At 44.9% G+C, this 18,936-nt stretch overlaps 1 protein-coding gene and 1 non-coding gene across 25 annotated transcripts in view; both read right to left on the bottom strand.

Annotated features, from left to right (window-relative positions):
* LOC140429768 (receptor-type tyrosine-protein phosphatase delta-like) overlaps positions 1–18,936 on the bottom strand; it is a 3,491,723-nt gene that overhangs the window by 2,664,467 nt on the left and 808,320 nt on the right. The window lies entirely within an intron of this gene.
* trnav-uac (transfer RNA valine (anticodon UAC)) lies at positions 11–83 on the bottom strand. Its single transcript has one exon. It is a non-coding gene; the product is annotated as a tRNA-Val (tRNA).

Below are 18,936 nucleotides of genomic sequence, written 5' to 3'. Positions count from 1 at the left end.
AAGCACGAGATGCTTCTGCCCGGTTTCGAACCGGGGACCATTTGCGTGTAAGACGAATGTGATAACCACTACACTACAGAAACAGCTGAGCTAGTGGTATTGTTGCATTTGCAGGGTGAACCTCTGAAAGTGAAATTCAGCAGCCCCTAATAATAATAATAATACTCTTTATTGTCACAAGTAGGCTTACATTAACACTGCAATGAAGCTACTGTGAAAAGCCCCAAGTCGCCACATTCCAGTGCCTGTTCGGGTACATGGAGGGAGAATTCAGAATGTCCAATTCACCCTATTAGGTAGTTTGGAGGGTGAGTAAGGTGACTTACCTGATGGATCTCCAGCCCATAGGAAGAAGGACTGATTATGCCACATAAATGTGTTGAAGAAATATCATTGCAGGGAGTAAAATAGGAAGGTACCAGTGTGTCAGTTGGTAGAATTAGTGGAAGAGGACAGAGAAAGTAAGAGCAAGTTCGAGGAAAAGGTCGGCAGTTCACAAAGCAGCCCTCCTGTGGTACGACTAGCAAATACGGTCATATTAGAACAGCTAGATACTGAGTTTGCATACTTAGAAAAATAGCAACCAAAAGATCTCATGAGGCTACTGCAAAAGCATAAGAATATTTGTGGGGACTCATCGGGGTGCACTACCTTGACTGAACATGATGTGGACATTGGTGACGACAACCCAATAAAACAGCATCCATATCAACTGAGCCCACAGAAACTAGGCTCAGATAAAAGCAGAAATCCAATACATGTTGGAGAATCCTTTAACTGAGCCAAGTAAGAGTAGCTGGAGTTCGCCGGACCTGTTAGTGCCTAAGCTGAGCCCAGTTCTGTGAAGGTCAACAGAAGGTCAAATCCAATTCCAAAGTTGGAGAATGAGGTGTTACCTATCTATAGGATAGGTAATGCCTCATTCCTTTCGAAAATCAACCTATTAAATGTTCCTTTACAGGAAGAAGTTTTACAACCCCAGGTTAAAGTCCAACAGGTTTGTTTCGATGTCACTAGCTTTTGGAGCGCTGCTCCTTCCTCAGTTGAATGAAGAGGTATGTTCCAGAAACATATATATAGACAGATTCAAAGATGCCAGACAATGCTTGGAATGCGAGCATTAGCAGGTGATTAAATCTTTACAGATCCAGAGATGGGGTAACCCCAGGTTAAAGAGGTGTGAATTGTGTCAAGCCAGGACAGTTGGTAGGATTTTGCAGGCCAGATGGTGGGGGATGAATGAAATGCGACATGAATTCCAGGTCCCGGTTGAGGCCGCACTCATGTGTGCGGAACTTGGCTATAAGCTTCTGACAGGGCTAAAGAGATATCCACCCTTGTGACTCGAAGGTGATTGTATCAGTGTAAAGTGATGCCGTTTGGATTTAAAAATACACGAGCTACATTTCTGTGACTCGTGTACCAATTAGTGGCTCGGCTGCCTAACTGCAGGGTCTACTTTGATGATGTGGTTGTATACATTGACACATGGAAGGAGAACAATTGGAGGGGTTATTTAAATAACTGCAGTTGGCCAACTTAGTCATCTATTTGGCCAAAAGTGTGTTTCCCGATGCAAAAGTGGTACCCAGAACAAGGTAATGGGGTCACTATATTTCCCTGTTCCAAAAATGAAACGGGAGATTATGAGGTTCCTACTCAAGAACAGCTTCTTCCCTGCCGCCATCAGACTTTTGAATGGACCTACCTCGTATTAAGTTGATCTTTTCTCTACACCCTAGCTATGACTGTAACATTATATTCTGCAGTCTCTCCTTCCTTCCCTATGTACGGTATGCATTGCCTGTACAGCACGCAAGAAACAGTACTTTTCACTCTATACTAATACATGTGACACGAATGAATCAAATGAAATCAAATCCTATGCATGTGCGGTTTCTGCAGAAACTGTGTCCCTAACTTCAGTACCTAGAGGCACCTTTGACTAATGTATTGCGGAAACAAGCAAAAATGGTATGATCCACGGAATGCCAAACAGAGTTTGAGAGGTTGAGGGCCATATTGGTAAGCGATCCAATGTTGATGTCCCTGATTTTCCCAAACCTTTTAAAATGGCCACAAATGGCAGTGACCTGGGGGTAGGATCAGTGTTACAACAGGATAACGAATCAGGAATAGAGATGGAATACTTTAAAAAAATACAAAGTCTGTGCCAAAGAAAAAAATACTCCACCATTGAGAAGGAAGCCTTAGCATTGCTACTAGCCCTTCAGCATTTTGAAGTGCATGTCCGGCATGATCATAAGCAAAGACAAGTCGATACTGACCATAATTTGCTTGCCTTTGTGGAAAAATTTATAACTTGAAACGCAGGATTGTTCCGTTGGAGTTTATTGTTGCAACCTTTCAATGTACATACTCCCAGAAGGGATAATATTATTGTGGATGCATTGGCATGGAAATAAATGTTGATAAATGGCGGAGGTAAGAATTTGGGGAACTTAGGCAGTGGGAAAGGAAGGATGTGTGTTTTGTATCTCATACCATGGTATGAAATTTCCTTGCAATGACGTTTCATCCTTCTGGGGGGAAGGTATGTTTATTTTCTTGTTCCCACTTTTTTTCTTTTATTATTTTTTGGTCCATGGACCCATAATCGGAATGTGCCTTTAAGCAGAGGACCCAAGCTGAAGCAGGCTGCTTGTCAGGACATTGTATACCCAGGTCTTGTTTTGGAAAGGAGAAGTCAGTGCCGAGAAACATCTAGATTTTGGAGGCAGCTAATTCGATTGGTTGGCTGGCAACCAGTGAATTGGCCAGGGACAGTGTTCTACCTGACAACAGTCCATGATTGGTTCCCTGCGAGATGCTTTTTGAGAGAATTGGGCAGAAGTGTTTAGACCTTGGAAGTGAAAGGAACAATCTGTCTCTGTCTCTTTATTTGTCTCTCTCTCTCTCCCGTTGCTGAAGTAAAGAACTGCTTTATTGCTCTTAAACCAGTGAGTGCCTTGCGCATCTTTACTGTAAACTTTAAGTGGTGTTGAATCTACAGAGAAAGGAGACAATCTTGCCTTAGAAAACCATCTCAAGTCTAGAAGGAAGAAGTACTGAAATGAAAGCTGAAGCTCAGAAAGACACTAACCAGAAGTCATCCCAGTCCATCAACGATCCTTTATTCTTTTGTTTTATTAATAATGCATTTACCTTTTACCTCTACACACCCCAGGGTGTGTAGAGACAATGGTTGCAGTTAGAAAGTCTGGGGGTGGGGTGGGGGGGGGGGGGGTGTAGGGAAATGGTATTAGTTTAATTATAGTCAGTTTAATTATCATACTGTACATAATAAAATATTATTTGTGTGAAAGTTATAAACCTGGTGACTGCAGTTTATTGGGCCAAGGTCCTCAAGTATTTTAAAGTAACATCTAATTTCACCTATGTTGTGACTCCCGGTCAAGTGGGGCTGAAATTGACCGTGCACTAGCGTCAATGTCGTGGCAATGGGACAACCCATCTGTCTGTTTCTATCAATCTCCTCGGAACTGACTTAAAATTTCCAGTTACTACTACAAGGGGCTGGTTTAGCACAGTGTGCTAAATAGCTGGCTTGTAATGCAGAGCAAGGTAGCAGCGCAGGTTCAATTCCCGTACCGGTCTCCCCGAACAGGCGCTGGAATGTGGCGACTTGGGGCTTTTCACAGTAACTTCATTGAAGCCCACTTGTGACAATAAGCTATTATTATTAAGGTAATTCTGTCAATCCTCTTTTTGAGTGTTTGTGCATGGTATGGTAATAATCAGGAATCAAGGTATTGGAGGGAGTGGAGAATAGGCTTTCCAGAATGATAATGGGACTCCTAAGGGTGAATGACCAGCAGAGATTCATAAACTAGTATTGCATCTGCTAGAGTTTGCAAAGTTCAATGGTAATTTGATTGCTGTTTTCAAGCTATTAAAAGCAATAGCTAGTGTACGGAGAAAAACTATTTGCTCTGGCTGGGGAATTCAGGGCTAGCAGTCATTGTCTAAGAATTAAAGACATGCCTTCCAGGAGTGAAATCGGAAACTTTTCTACACATAAAGGGCGGCAAAGATTTGGAACCCTCTTCCACAAACAGAAATTGATCAATTGTAAATTTTAAATCTCGGATCGATAGATTTTTGTCAAGCAGGTGCAAAAGCAGGTGTAGCCACGTAAAATGGCTGCGTTCCGATTAATCTGGCCAAAACCCAGTTTAAAATGGCTAACCCGAAAGACTGCTGGGAAAAGCAGCTAAGAAGACACAAGCAGGCAGCTGCAGACAGTATTGCATATTCGGCTCTGGGAAGTTAGCCCAGATTGATACTCAGGGCTATCAACAGCCCATCAACCCAGGTATTTGCAGTTTCATTCAGGACTGTTTGCAGCCCATCTATTCAGACATCCACAGTTAAATCGGCTATCCCCGGGAACAATTGCACCATATTAGCAATTGAATACCGGACCAGACCTGTCGGCGCCTGCAGTGGCCGAAACAAAGACAGGTGAACGACCACCCCCCGATCGAGGAATCGCCTCACCATTGGACACATCGACCCCAGAGATTGGGGACAGATCCAATCACTTGGGACTCAGGGTCAAGGGCCGCCCCGGGAGGCGGGAAGCCCCTGGGCCCTATAAAAGTGGGGGTCCAAGTTCAGATCTCTCTCTCTCTCCCTCCTCTTCGCCTGCTCGAGACCTTCGCAAGACCAGCCACCGGCAATAATAAGTTTGAATCCAGCGATCGCTATCCGGGAGAGACACCTAACCACCGACCAGTAGCAGCCTTTTGAATCCCGCGGGCCAGATTTGATTGGACAAGCCATTCGTTTCCCTGGCCTGGTGGGCTCTTCCTAAGTTAAGTATTGGCCAGTAGTGATAGGTTTATTATATTAATAGTAGTATTAGGGTATTAATATTGCTTGTTGTAAATAATAAATGACAGTTGTTTTAATCCTTTCTAAGCGGTGTGCTGTATTATTAATCATAACCTGAACTTGAACCACGTGGCGGTATCATAAAGATACCTGGCGACTCATGAGCAAAGGTGATGTCAACAGAGCAAATAGACTAAGGTTAAAAAGAGCAACACAGGTACCTGGGGTTAGGTAGCACATCGGCCATGATCTCATTGACTTTCTAATGAGAAAGGCAATTTCAAAGGGACAAAAGAAAAAGCAAAAAAATAAATGGTCACCCGCATTCGTTGATTCCAGTCGGACAGGAGCGCATTCAGAAAGGGGAATCAAAACAGTTTTTCAAAACCAGTAATTTAATTCAAAATACTGCAATGAAAAATGGAAAATTAATGGAGAGGGGCTTGAAATGTTCATCCCTGTCATTCCCTCCATGAACATCGACTGCTCTGCATTCAATTCCAGTTTGCACGCTCATTCCTGATCTCTATTCAACCCAAAGATCTTTCTTCCACTAGCCACCATTCTAATCCAGTTGGATCCAATTTGAATCCATCATTCCATAATGAGGCACTTTACTCATACTTAAAATCACCATTGCTCTTACTAAGTGTAAGTTGGATGTTTCGAAGCTGAGCTCAAATAATTTCATAATTTTCATTTCGAAACTCTGTATCCCCTTTGAAGGTTGATGGCAATTACTGCTGTTGTACAACTGCCATCCATTTTCAAATTGACATTTTCATTGACAAAGAGGTCTGTTATTACTATTCCTGGAATTTTCTAGGATTATTAACGAGAATGCACTTATTTTTCAATCTCAGTTCTTCATGTCGAACAGACAAAGAGATTCCATGAAGCAAATAAGTCACTCCATTAAAATCTGGAGAACCGTCATTTCAACAATAACCCACAATTATGTGTCAAGAAAAAATATTAGGATTAATTGACGAATATGCCACTGATTCAACACATGAACTGAGTTTGTGATCAGAATGCAAGACTCGGCAAATATTGTCCTTTGATCTACTTGAGAGTTCAAATCACCGAAAATTATTTTCCAATACTGGGTAGATAGTGCACAATAATACATCATTGGATCACAGTGCATCAGATAACAAGAAAAATTGTTTCATGGGTGAGGAACCACGAGAAGACTGATAGTCTTATAATAGGTGCTGAACACAGACTGATGCGTGGTAATAGAATTGTAAACAATTTAAGAACGTGAAGTATTTATGTGGCACAGCTTTAAATCTCAACTGCATTTGTATTTCTCATCACTATAATCACAATCATTTCAGAGCCTGTTCATTACAGTAACTCCCAGTGAACAAATAAAACACTTTACCACCATTCCTTGATTGGGTTGGAAATATTTGTCTTCCCCAACATAAAACGTTCCTTTGTTATCTCTGCTCTCGGCAAACTATTGATAAGGAGAGTAGAAACTCAGGTTCATGTCCATGAGCAGCAATGATGCGTCCTTTTAAGAAAAAGAAGACTGTACTAATTGGTCCACTGATGCCACTTACCATAAAGGTATCAATAGCTTAGAGCAAACTTTGATCTGTGGCTTAGTGCTAGCTCTGCCAACAGTTCATCTCATTTTAGACAGGATTCTTTTTGCAACAATCGTAATAATCAATAATTGTCAATTGATGAAATGTCTTTTTTGCTGCAGGACCGCTCACTTGTGTTATGTTTGCCAAAGGGAACAAAGAGTTTGCTAATTGTCAATTTTAGTAGCAGGTGGCTCAGTGGTGGACTCTCATCTCTGAATCAGATCATGGGTTCAATTCCCATTCCAGGAGTTTGAGCACATACTCCGGGGTCACCATTTGATACAGCACTGTGGAAGGAAGTGCTGCACAGCTGGAGGAGTGGTTTTTTAGGTGAGGGTTTATGCAGGGAACCAGTGTCAGATTGAGATAAATGGGAGCCTGACACTATTCACTTGCATATCACTAATGCATATGACCTGGTCATCTCTCTCATTGTTGGTTGTGAGACCTTGCGGTATGAAATTTTGCTGCCATATTTACTTATTGCTCTGCTTCAAGGAGATATGGAGCACTTGTGGTCTTGGAGGTGACATGTAGATTCCAGTTCCTTCTTTATTAAAATGTTGCCTGTAGTAAGATGATAAGTCTGACTGTGTGGCTAATGTTATGGACAGGAGAGGGATTAATTGAAACAGCCCTGATTTCTCCTCTCACTATCAATCAGAAAGGTGTTTTTGATTTACCTCTTTAAACCTGACAGGCAGACGGTCAGACGCTGGCCCAACCCCAGCGACTAGCTGCCGTCCAGATGGGTTTTGGGCTTCGGGAAAGGGCGGTCTGATCGATAATGGAGGTGCATTCACTGAGCCAGGGTCTACATGAAGTGTTGTCAGAAACTATCCACCGCCTGCAGGGGCAGGAGGTGATGCCGATCATGCGTGCCACCCAGGCCAACACTGCATGGGTGGCATCCACGGTGGAGGTCGTGGGGTGAAGATATCGGTCATGAGCCGGGATGACCAAGGCATGGGGCACTCTGTGCGGATGGTGGCCCTGCTACTGGCAGCCATGTACTAGAGCCACCGGGAGATTGCAGAGATACTCCAGATCTTGGCCCAGTCATTGTGGGTCATGGTTGAGAGCGTCGGCGGCATTGCCCGAGTGAAGGCCGACCAAAGCCAGTCACAACGGGAGGTGGCACAGTCTTTGGGTGATGTGGCACAGTACCAGGTGGAGGTGGCCCAGTCCCAGAAGGACGTGGCACAGTCTCTGGGTGATATGGTACAGTCCCAGAAAGAGGTGGGTCTACTCCTTGTGCTCCATAGCCGTGAGTATGCAGACCTCGGTCAAGACGGGAGCAGGCCTCCAGGACTGGCAGTGCCAGGTGGCGGGGGAGTCTCAGGGGTTAGCCCCCCCCATCCCAAGAAGTAGCCCGGGGAATATTGGGCACCCCGAGGGAGGAGGAGGTGATGGGGCCCGTGTCGGTGACTCCTACAGAAGTGGTGTCAGAACACCACAACGTCTCGGATGCACCCCCTCCTGTGTCTGGCATATCTGAGGGGCAATGGGCAGAACAGGGTGGCACCACGCCTCCTGGGACACCTGAGCAACTGATGGGCCCATCCAGGTCCAGTCGCACCAGAGGACGGCCATCAATGGGAGGCACTGTCACAAGGCGGGAAACGTAGCAGGCCACCTCCACTCCTGACGTAGTGCCTGGAGATCCACCTGGACGTAGCGTTAGGGCCCGTATTGCCAGAAAGTTAGACACCAGTTATAATTGCATGGGTGCAGCACACAGTATAGCATTATAAGCTAGGGCACAAACCTGCACACAAATGTTCACCCTTTCACAATAAACACTTGTTTACAATGTTGCAACCCGCCTCTGTGCTCAGTCAAAGGGGTGTGAGGGATGGGCTAGGTCTACCCTGGCTGCGAAGAAGGCGCTGGGGGCAGGGGGAGGGGGGGGGCGGACTTGGGAGTGGGCTCAGGCCAGGGACCCCAGTGTAGCCACCGCTTACCACCCCGATATCCCACCCCACCACCATCCCTCTCCACCACAATCCCCACCTCCGCCTCCCCAAGGGTTTGGTGGGAACGTGTGACAAAGTCCAACGGACTAGATGGTGGCCCCAGCTTACACTGCAGCCCCTGCCCCCACATGATACCACCCCCCACCCCCAACCTCGCCCATCTCCACGAACACCACTGGACCATCTTCCGGCACTCTGTCCTCTGAACAGCACCCATGGCCATCGATGCCCGGCACTACGGGGGCCTCCAGCCCCAGCACCCATCCCTGCTGACAGGCTGATGGCTGGCGCTACCCATGCCAGCAGTACACTATACGGTCCCCATCTGGTGCCCTCCTATAAGGGCTACTGTGGGTGTTGCCATTGGTTGGGCCGCTTGCTGCACCACCGGCGGGCAGTGGCGGTTGGGGAGGGAGGTTGGTGGGGAGGAGAGGGGGTGGAGTGTGGGGGGGGTGGGGTGCGGTGCAGGATGAAGGATAGGGTGCAGGGGTAATGGGGCGGAGCATCGTGCAGACCCAGGGAAATACCGGGTCAGGCCTGCTAATGATATCCCAACGCCATTTACTGTATGTGTGGAGTAGAATGCATTGGCGCTGCTGTCCAGGCCCGGAGCTTGGCATTCTCTCGGACGCTCAGCGCCGCCCATGATTTTCGCCTGTTGTGAGATTCTCTTTTTTTTTAAATTTAGAGTGCCCAATTTCATTTTTCCAATTAAGGGGCAATTTAGCGTGGCCAATCCACCTAGGCTGCATATCTTTGGGTTGTGGGGATGAAACCCACGCAAACACGGGGAGAATTTGCAACTCCACACGGACAGTGACCCAGAGCCGGGATCGAACCTGGGACCACAGCGCTGTGAGGCAACAGGGCTAACCCATTGCACCACAGTGCTGCATGCATACAGTGCACAAGGCAGTGTAAATCTTTCAGTGTCCTTCCATCTTTATAGGGCCTGTCTCTTTGATCAGAATATGAGTTCCCACCCAAATTCTGCCTGGTAGCTAACAAACAGCCTTTTTTCCATACTTTTCATCTTTTGCCATCTCCGCCTCTTTCGCTCTGTCCAGGATCTCTGAATTTGACTGTCGGTACATCTGTCCATAACAGGCCCAGCTGTTCTTTACTTTGTGTCCAATTGTGAAAACACTTGGATTTCAATAGAACTTGACCTAGGCACCTAGTCCCTATGGACTCTGTTGGCAGAGGCATATTGTCAGGCAGAACTATTAGGAAATCACATGTCCCTCTCCCTTATTCCATTCTACCTTGAATTAAAAGAGACAGTTTAAAACATAGCTGTCTTATGAAAACCTTGCACTTGTAACAATTTTCTTATACTGCATCATCAATATTCTGAATGATGTATACACACACAGAAGAAAACAAATGACCAAACACAGAAACATTTGCAAGATGCACAAAGTTATTTATGTTATTACCTCTCACATTGGCATGATGTGCTATTTAATGGTTTATCATTATTTTCTCTTTGAAAATTAGAGCCTCTGAACCTTCAAAGGGATCTTTCTAGAGATGTTCAAACAGAACTACATTTGGGAGTTTTATGGTTTGTAGCAGAGGAATAGCTGAGTTTATGGAGGGGTGGGGGGGGGGGGGTGAGAAAGACGAAAGTTCAGTTTGTAAAGTTGTGTTTCCATTTGTACTTTTATCACAGGAGACTAGTTGGGAGAAATATTTAGCTCTGTTGAAAGGAGGAAAATCCAATTTAAAAAAATAAATCAAAAATAAGGGGCAGGTGGCAGAGCTTTCCTCCTGTGACTCAGGAAAATATACTACAGAGAGAACATTCAGGCTCCACATCTGAAGATGAAAAATAAGTGCAGGGAGCAAGAACTGAACTTCAGAGGATGGGGATCAAAGTTATATTGAAACTGTAAAGTGAAACAGTCTGAAACTAAACAAAAAGAAAGTTAAAATCAATGTACATGGTGTAATGTGGAACTCAAAAAGAGTCAGTCAGCCAGTGTTAACCTAAAGTTTTCATTCTACCCAGACCTCAATTTGAAACTGCAGCTGAATTGAATGCTCAAATTAAATGGTGAAAGCTTTGAGCCTCGAGATAAATCTTCCTCTAGAATATTTTGAAATGTTGTAATCGACAAAACAGGGTGGATCATCTTACCATTGGAAATAAGTCCTGCAATATATCAAAGAATATATTCCAGGATATTAACCGAAATTGGAGCCTTGTATGGGCCTAATCCAATTGGAGTGCACTTAAGTATGTGGGTTTACATGTCCCTTGATTTTGTACCATTGCTTGGATGTTTGGAAAGTTGAGGTGGTGCCTGGATTCCAGGCATGCATTCCTGCTGGGAGGGACCCTCTGCATTGAGGGTATGAGTTTGTCAAATTATCATTGTAATCTGCCACCTTTTAGCCTTGATATGATATTGATGGGCATAAAAATGGTCACAATAATCTCTTCCGATTGTGGGAAACCAATTTATTAAGTATCGAAACAATGGATTCTCCATTGCCCTCCCCCGATAGTGGGTTTCCCGATCCGGGCGAGAATGGAGCATCGGCCGAGAAACGGGATCGGTGCCGGGCGCCAATCCTGTTCGGATGCTCTGATCATCTGATGGCAGCGACGTAAGCTGCACATTCCACACTGGTGGGAGAATGCAAATCGGTGATTAGCACCTATTTTCATCTGATTAATGGGCTGGAAGCCTAAGTCTCCACCACCCCCTCCCACGCGCCCTCCCATTATGTACCAACCGCTGCAGGGAAAATCCCTGCTTTGACTTCCTATTTTTCACAGCAGGAAGCACTTAGCTGCTTTTGATGTGGTGAGGAGCTGTCAATCATAGCAAGAGTGTTTATAAACATTGCGGTTAGCATCACAGCAGGGTACTTGAGATGCATTCAAGCATGAACGAAATGATAGATCAACAATTCTTGTATGGGCCTCTGATGGGAGTCTCTGATGGGGTCTCTGATAGTGTGGTCTGATGGAAGGGGGATGATGAGAGGGCTGGGGGATGGATGACATGTTATTCCCATATTGTGGGGAGGGATCCCCCTACATTTCAGCACGGGGAGGGAGGGGGCGACAGATTTGCATTGTGGGGTGGAGGGAGGCCCGCCGCCGGATCTTGGTTTCGGGACGCCCACACAAAATGGCGGCCCAATACCTGGGCTCTGACGGAATTGGTGAGCTCTCACATTCGCCACTACCATCTAGAAGTACAAGGGCAGCGGATACATGGGAACACTACCACCTGGAGGTTCCCCTCCGAGTCACACACCACCCGGACTTGGAAATATATCACCGTTCCTTCACTGTCACTGGGTCAAAATCCAGGAACACCCTGGGTGTACCTACACCACATGGTCTGCAGCAGTTGAAGAAGGCGGCGCACCACCATCTTTTCGAGGCAATTGGGGATGGGCAACAAATGCTGGCCCAGCCAGCGATGTCCACATCTCAGAAAATTAATTTGAAAAACCATGCCGAAATTAGGAAGGAAAAGGAGAGGGAATCGCACCTGGTCACAGTTCCTAGCACCAGTGGAGACCAGCAGCAAGTCTCCGCTGGTGGGAGCACTTAGTCTCCAGAATGGAAAATCAAATCCTATATGTTTAAGGGGGAGATTGCTGGACAGAAAATACTGGAAATATAGGATGAGCTTCTGCCCACATATTTGCACCATCACTAAGATCGTTATTTCCAACTCTGTAACATTGAATGATCATATCCCCACCTCAGGTCATCTGCTGCTGAAACTCTCACCCATGCCTTTGTTACATACCGCTAGCCTCGACTATTCTAAACCACTCCTGGCCAGCCTCCCAGTTTCTATCATCCGCACGCCTGATCTCATCCAAAACACAGCTCCCCATATCCTTACTCTGACCCAGTCCTGTTCATCCATCATTCTTTTGCTTGTTGACCACATTTACTTCCCTGTTAATCATTGCCCCAATTTTAAAATCCCCATCCTTGTTCAAAATTGCTCCTTGGCCGTTCCCTTTCTTATCTGTGTAGTCTCCAGCCCTACAACTCTCTGAGATACTTGTGTTCCTCTAATCCTTACCCCTTCAGCATTTCCGACTTTAATCACTCCACCAGTGGGGGCTGTACCTTCAGTTGTCATGGCCACAAGCTCTTGAATTATCTCCCTAAACCTCTCCTTTAGGACACTCCTTTAAAACTAATAAAAAGCATCCAGATGCTGATTAGGAGGATGTGGTGGTGGGTGAAATGAGGGTCGGGGGGGGGTGGAAAGGGCAAAAAAGTTGCAAGAGTGGGTGATATTTACTAAGTAAGTCCCTGGGCCTGGAGAAAACACTTTTAGTCCTCCTTGCCAATCAGGAGTTTTAACCAGAAACGGTGGGTTTCCTCTAACTCCCTGTGGGCTAGGTCAGTAAAAATTCCATCTGGAGAATCCATTAGAACGATATAAAAGAAATGACATAGAAAGAGGCCATTCAGCTCACCTGCCTGCGCCAGCCAAAAAAAGAGAAAAGAAAGAAACTAGCCACTTATTTTAATCCTGCTTTCCAGCCCCTGGTCCGTAGCCTTGCAGGTTACGGCACTTCCTGTGCAGATCCAGTTGAGCATTTAATTGAGTTGAGCACTTCAACTTCAACCACCAATTCAGGCAGTGAATTCCAGATGGCCACCAGCTTCTGGGTGAAAATGTTTTTCCTCATGTCCCCTCTAATCCTTCTCCCAATCACCTGAAATCTATGCCACTGGTAATCGGCCCCTCAGCTAGGGGAAACAGGTCTTTTCTGTCAGCTCTATCTAGGCCCCTCATAATTTTGTACACCTCAATTAGGGCACCCCTAAGCCTCCTCTGTTCTAAGGGAAACAATCCCAGCCTATCCAATCATTCCTCACAGCTGCAATTTTCAAGCCCTGGCAATATTCTCGTAAAATTCCTCTGCACTCTCTCCAGAGCAATTTTGTCCTTCCTGTAATTTGATGGATAGAACTGTGCCCAAAATTCGAGCTGTGGTTTAACCGGTCTTTTATACAGTTCCAGCATAACATCCCTGCTTCTGTATTCAGAAATCTAGTGGCAGGATACAGAGCAGACGGCTGACAGCCAAAAATGGAGTTAGTGCACAATTCACTATTGGTGACACCTCAATGCCTGACCTTAATTAGAACCATAGAATTCCTACAGCGCGGAAGGAGGCCATTCGGCCCTTCAAGTCTGCACCGATCCTCTGAAAGATCACCCTACCTAGGCCCACTCACTCATCATAACACCGCAACCCACCTAATCTATATATCCTTGACCACTAAGGGGCAATTTAGCATGGCCAATCCACCTAATCTGCACATCTTTGGACAGTGAGAAGAAACCGCAGCACCCGGAGGAAACCCACACAGACACGGGGAGAAAGTGCAAACTCCACACAGACAGTGACCCAAGGCTGGATTTGAACTCGGGTCCCTTGGCAGCAGTGCTAATCACTGTGCCACCGTGCCGCTCAATTTCAAATTGACTATTCGTGATGTCCCTTTGGCTCACCATGGAATACACTGCAAGAAGAAGCCTTGCCAAACATGATGCTGGGCCTGTATTTCACCAATATCTTTTTGACCTTATCTAATTGTAGAGTTAACAGGAAGTGATTGAGAAGCTCTCTTGACTTAAACTCTAGACAGGCTGTTCACTTTACCAGAAGACCATGCATATGACTATCTTGTGCAGTGTTATAAAGTAGAACAACTCAGAAACAAAGGTAGAATTTTCCAAACAAGCAATCTATCAGCAACAATCAATGATGCCATTTCTTTCTGATTATAAGTGTTTCAGGAAGCTTGGTAGGCTAAAGGCAATGCTGCTGCTGCATTTGCTCATCCCGATGCAGAAATATAGATTAACTGATCTTGCTTTGGCAGATCATTTGTGCATGCATCTGTACAGCAAACGGCCATCAACTAAACATGTTCTGGGCACACCTACTTGACAATACTATAGGGCATTGATTTCACAGGACGCAAGGGTCATTGCCAGATAAAGAGTTATACCATTAGTTCATACGGCAATTACAGTTACCATGCAGCGTAGGACAGACATATTCTGTGAATCATTGTTGACTTTAGTCTTAAACCTGGCTTCACTCTCATGCAAATGGAGATTGTAGAGATGGCAACCTTCCATGCCTCCTGCGCCACCAACTGGGGCGGAAGCTGTGTGTGTAACCAAATAAGGCAGCAATGAAGGAATTATATCATGGGTCACAAATTTGTTCACTCTGAGCAAACATGGATAGAAAAGGAATCCAGCATTTCTAGGGTCAGCAGAGGCCAACGCCAGTGTGTAATCAATCAGAGGACAGTCTATTAGCTCTTTCCTAACAGGTTTTGCAGAGTGGATGATTTTTCCCTCGTCTGAAGGAGGGTAGTATCTTTAATCTGCAGTACCGACAAGTATAATGCCTGAAAGCATCAGAGATTTTTTTTTTCTGCTCACCCTCCTGGTGATTTGCCAGCGCATTTGGGAACGGCGCTGGAAGACTGAAAAACATTTTGTTTAATCAAGCGAATTCATCAGAAAACTCACTTCCTACCACGCGAGTCGTGGAATAGCCACAAAAGAGGAAAGTATCAGCAATGAACAAATGTTTTATTTGATTGAAAATTGCCTTGCTTCTCTTGCAAGTCCAATGGAGGCTGTTGAAATAAAGCTTATTAAATGTGTCGTTCAGATTGATTCCATTGACATGAGGCTCAGCTGCCTGATTGATATTCCGCTCTGACATTTCTCAAGCTGCTTCTATTGGAAGCCAACGGAACCAGCATGCTGCCTCAACCAGGTGACAAAAAATGCCAGTTTCTGGAGTCAGACTGCGGGCATTGGAATCTCGAACATGTACACCATGTTAATTCGAAATTAATTCCCCGAGAATTCAAAGTCCAAATGTAGCCTTTATGGAAGATGAAGCTCACATTTGTTGCATCAAAAACAGACCCACTTCCAGCCTGTATACTGGTCGAACATCTCGAAGTTGAACACAAAATGACAGGCTAACGTTTCGAGTCCAGATGAACATTTGTAAAAGCAGCTGGATTCGAAACGTGGGCTCTTTTCTCTCCCTACAGATACTGTCAGACCTGCTGAGATTTTCCAGCATTTTCTCTTTGGTTACGGATTCCAGCATCCGCAGTAATTTGTTTTTATTGCAAAATGATAGGCTATTCCTAACAACTGAGCAATCAAAAGAGACAAATGGATCCATGGTAATATGAAACCATGGTTTTCATATCCAGATTGTCATAATATACACCAGTATATCATGGTGCAGACACACACTGATGGACACACAGTGGGACCAATCAACACACACAACACCGCAGCCAATCACCAGTTAGAGCACATGCACTAAAAAGACAGGGGGCATCAGAGTTCCCGCTCATTCGAGCTGCAGCTAGTTAGGAGTACAGAGCTCACAGCCTGCAACACAGACATTCACCATGTGCTGAGTGCATCGACTGGTTAGGACAAGGCAAAGGTCTTTAGTTAAAGCTAGTATCGTGTTACCCACAGTCAGAGTATGTTACAACAGTTAATGATTCAATAAAATAGTGTTGCACTATTTCAAGTGATGGTGACCTGTATGTGTTCCATGGATCCAGAGCACCCAACACAACACAGATAAGCTAAGATGCAGAGTAGAAAATCTTCAATTTGGCTTAACTGGTCGGAGCAGTGAGGGTTGAAACCTAAAGAGAATGCTGGATCAAGATGGATGCCCAATTGGGAGTAAATCTGGCAGCAGTTGCACATTGCATTATTTTTGTTTCAGGGCACACTCCTGCTTATGACATCACAGAATTCTAGGGAGCCTTCAAATAATGAGTCAGATTTAAAGAAGGAGTATTTTTGGGAAGGTTCTGAGCAGTTTTGATTTATGGGCCAGCCAGAATCAGGCTGTTTTCAAAAAAAAGGGAAAACATTTGCATATTCCTGCATAATGATGCTGTGCACCTTTAAAAAGAAATCAAGTCCGAAAGGGTTGAATGGAATGTCTTGCACTCTGTCGCTGCCTCAGCGTGCTGAAGGTGCCACATCTGCTGAAGCCCAGCCTTTTATAGTGCAGTTTCACTTCTTTAAAAAAAGATAAAACCAAGGTGAAAATGCATTTTGACAAGTTTGGGAATTAAGAAACCATCTGGGAATTAAGAAACCATCACTTCACTTAATGGTGCCATTGCATTCTCCTCAGCAGGTGAATGTGAAGAACTGCTTCTCAAAAGTAATTTGAATGCTTATCAAAATTTGGAAGGGTTCTGTATTTCAAGCACTTATAGGATCCAAATTAAAGTCCAACAAGTTTGTTTTGAATCACTAGCTTTCGAACACAGCTTTTGGAGCGCAGCTCCTTCCTCAGGTGAGTAAAGAGGTGGGTTCCACAACCACAACCCACCTTTTCACTCACCTGATGAAGGAGCTGTGCTCCGAAAGCTAGTGATTCAAAACAAACCTGTTGGATTTTAACCTGGTGTTGTAAAGCTTCTTACTGTGCCCACCCCAGTCCAACGCCGGCATCTCCACATCAAGGATCCATATTGCCTGCAATTTAAGGTATCACAGTGGTTAGCACTGTTGCTTCACAGTGCCATGGACCTGGGTTTGACTCCCGGCTTCGGTCACGGTCTGTGCGGAGTTTACACGTTCTCCCAGTGCCTGTGTGGGTTTCCTCCGGGTGTTCAGATTTCCTCCCACAAGTCCCGAAAGACGTGCTGGATAGGTGAATTGGACATTCAGAATTCTTCGTCAGTGTACCTGAACAGACACCATAGTGTGGTGACTAGGGGATTTTCACAGTAACTTCATTGCAGTGTTAATGTAAGCCTACTTGTGACATTAATAAAGATGATTGATATTAAAGATTTTAAGTAGTTGTGGAGGTGGACAAATCTAATATGTATTTTCATGTCATTGAACATTCATTTTTTGGAAATGGTGGTAAGAAATTAATAAGAACATTAGAGTAAACAAAGGCCCATCTTGCCTGATTCATCCACAGCATTTTGCCATTAGTGGATCATAAATGTGACCTTCCACAGCGCCTATAATAAATCTCCTGCTTTAAAAAACACAAGGGGGTAACTTTTCCGTTTCCGCTTGTTATATTACTGGTTCAGTAATATCTATCGTTACTAGTTGCTTTTTATCCAGAAGGTCCGATGGTGTGATCCTGAAGAAAACACGAGTCTTCAACTTAAAGCAAACTAATGTATTAAGTAACAATTAATTATAGTTGAGTTTGGGCAGCACGGTGGCGCAGTGGTCGCACTGCAGCCTCACGGCGCTGAAGTCTAAGGTTCGATCCCAGTTCAGGGTCACTGTCCGTGTGGAGTTTGCACACGGGTTTTGCCCCCACAACCCAAAGATATGCAGGGTAGGTGGATTGGCCACGCTAAATTGCCCCTTCATTGGAGAAATGAATTGGTTACTCTGTATTTATTTAAAAAAAAGAAAAAGTAATTTAGTTGAGTTTGACATTCTACAGAACTATCACTGGTAATCAATAATTAAATATTAATGTATGAACTGATTCAAAACTACACTTGCTAACTATGAACCGGTTTTAAAAGTGCTGATGGAGTTTGAAGAGAATCTTGCACACTGTAAATCAATCAATCAAACCATTGAGAGGAAAGGTTCCACCATCCCCCCCATTTTCGAAACACATAGGATTCTCGTTTCCAGCACATAAATCTGTACTGGAGTGTGCAAAGCTACCTCTGTACCTGCAGGAATATAACATTGTCAAGCTGGAAATGCCTAACAAGTCAGGCAGCACCCATGGAGAGAGCAACCCTGTTAACGTCTCAAGGTCAGAACTTGGCAGTGTTACAAATGTAACAGGTTTAAAGCAAGTTCAGAGATAAAGTGCGGGGAGGTGTAAAAAAGAGTAGAAAAGGAAGGTTTGTGATAGGGTGGAGGCAAGGGTGGAGGCCAAGTGTGCTTAAATGCCAAAAAGGATGGTGCAATGTAGCCATAATAAAGAGATTTCCTCCCAAACTAACTTTCTGCAAGTATTCTCAATGATTCTCTGACTCTGTCACATCTGTTTTGATGAAGTCCGACTCTGTACCAGAACCTCTGATTGGCTTCCATTCCTCTCACTGAAGATTCTCCATGCTGGTTGACAAGGCCCCTAAATGTGCCCTCACCCTTTCCCCTGCCTTCCAGACCTTCTACCCCACTCGTCTCAACATTCAGTAAATCAAATCCATCATTTCTGGCACATCCAGCACAACGCCACTACCAAATACATCTTTCCCTTTTCTTCTCCATAAAAATTCTGCATGATTGTTCTCTTTGGAAAACCTTGGCCGCTCTTCCATTACCAATACCAGCCCTGATCCCACCTTCCCATGCAAGCTCAAGAGATGAGCCATCAGCCACTCCCTCCATATGGGGACCCAAACACCTGATCCAGGTGAAACAGGAATTTACCTGTACTTCTTGTATTCTCTGCTCATATGGTCTCTCGGCACG

Source organism: Scyliorhinus torazame, chromosome 9, assembly GCF_047496885.1.
Source record: "Scyliorhinus torazame isolate Kashiwa2021f chromosome 9, sScyTor2.1, whole genome shotgun sequence".
NCBI lineage: Eukaryota > Metazoa > Chordata > Chondrichthyes > Carcharhiniformes > Scyliorhinidae > Scyliorhinus > Scyliorhinus torazame.
Note: the sequence above shows the minus strand (reverse complement) of the source record. Positions and strands in the feature narration are given on the sequence as shown.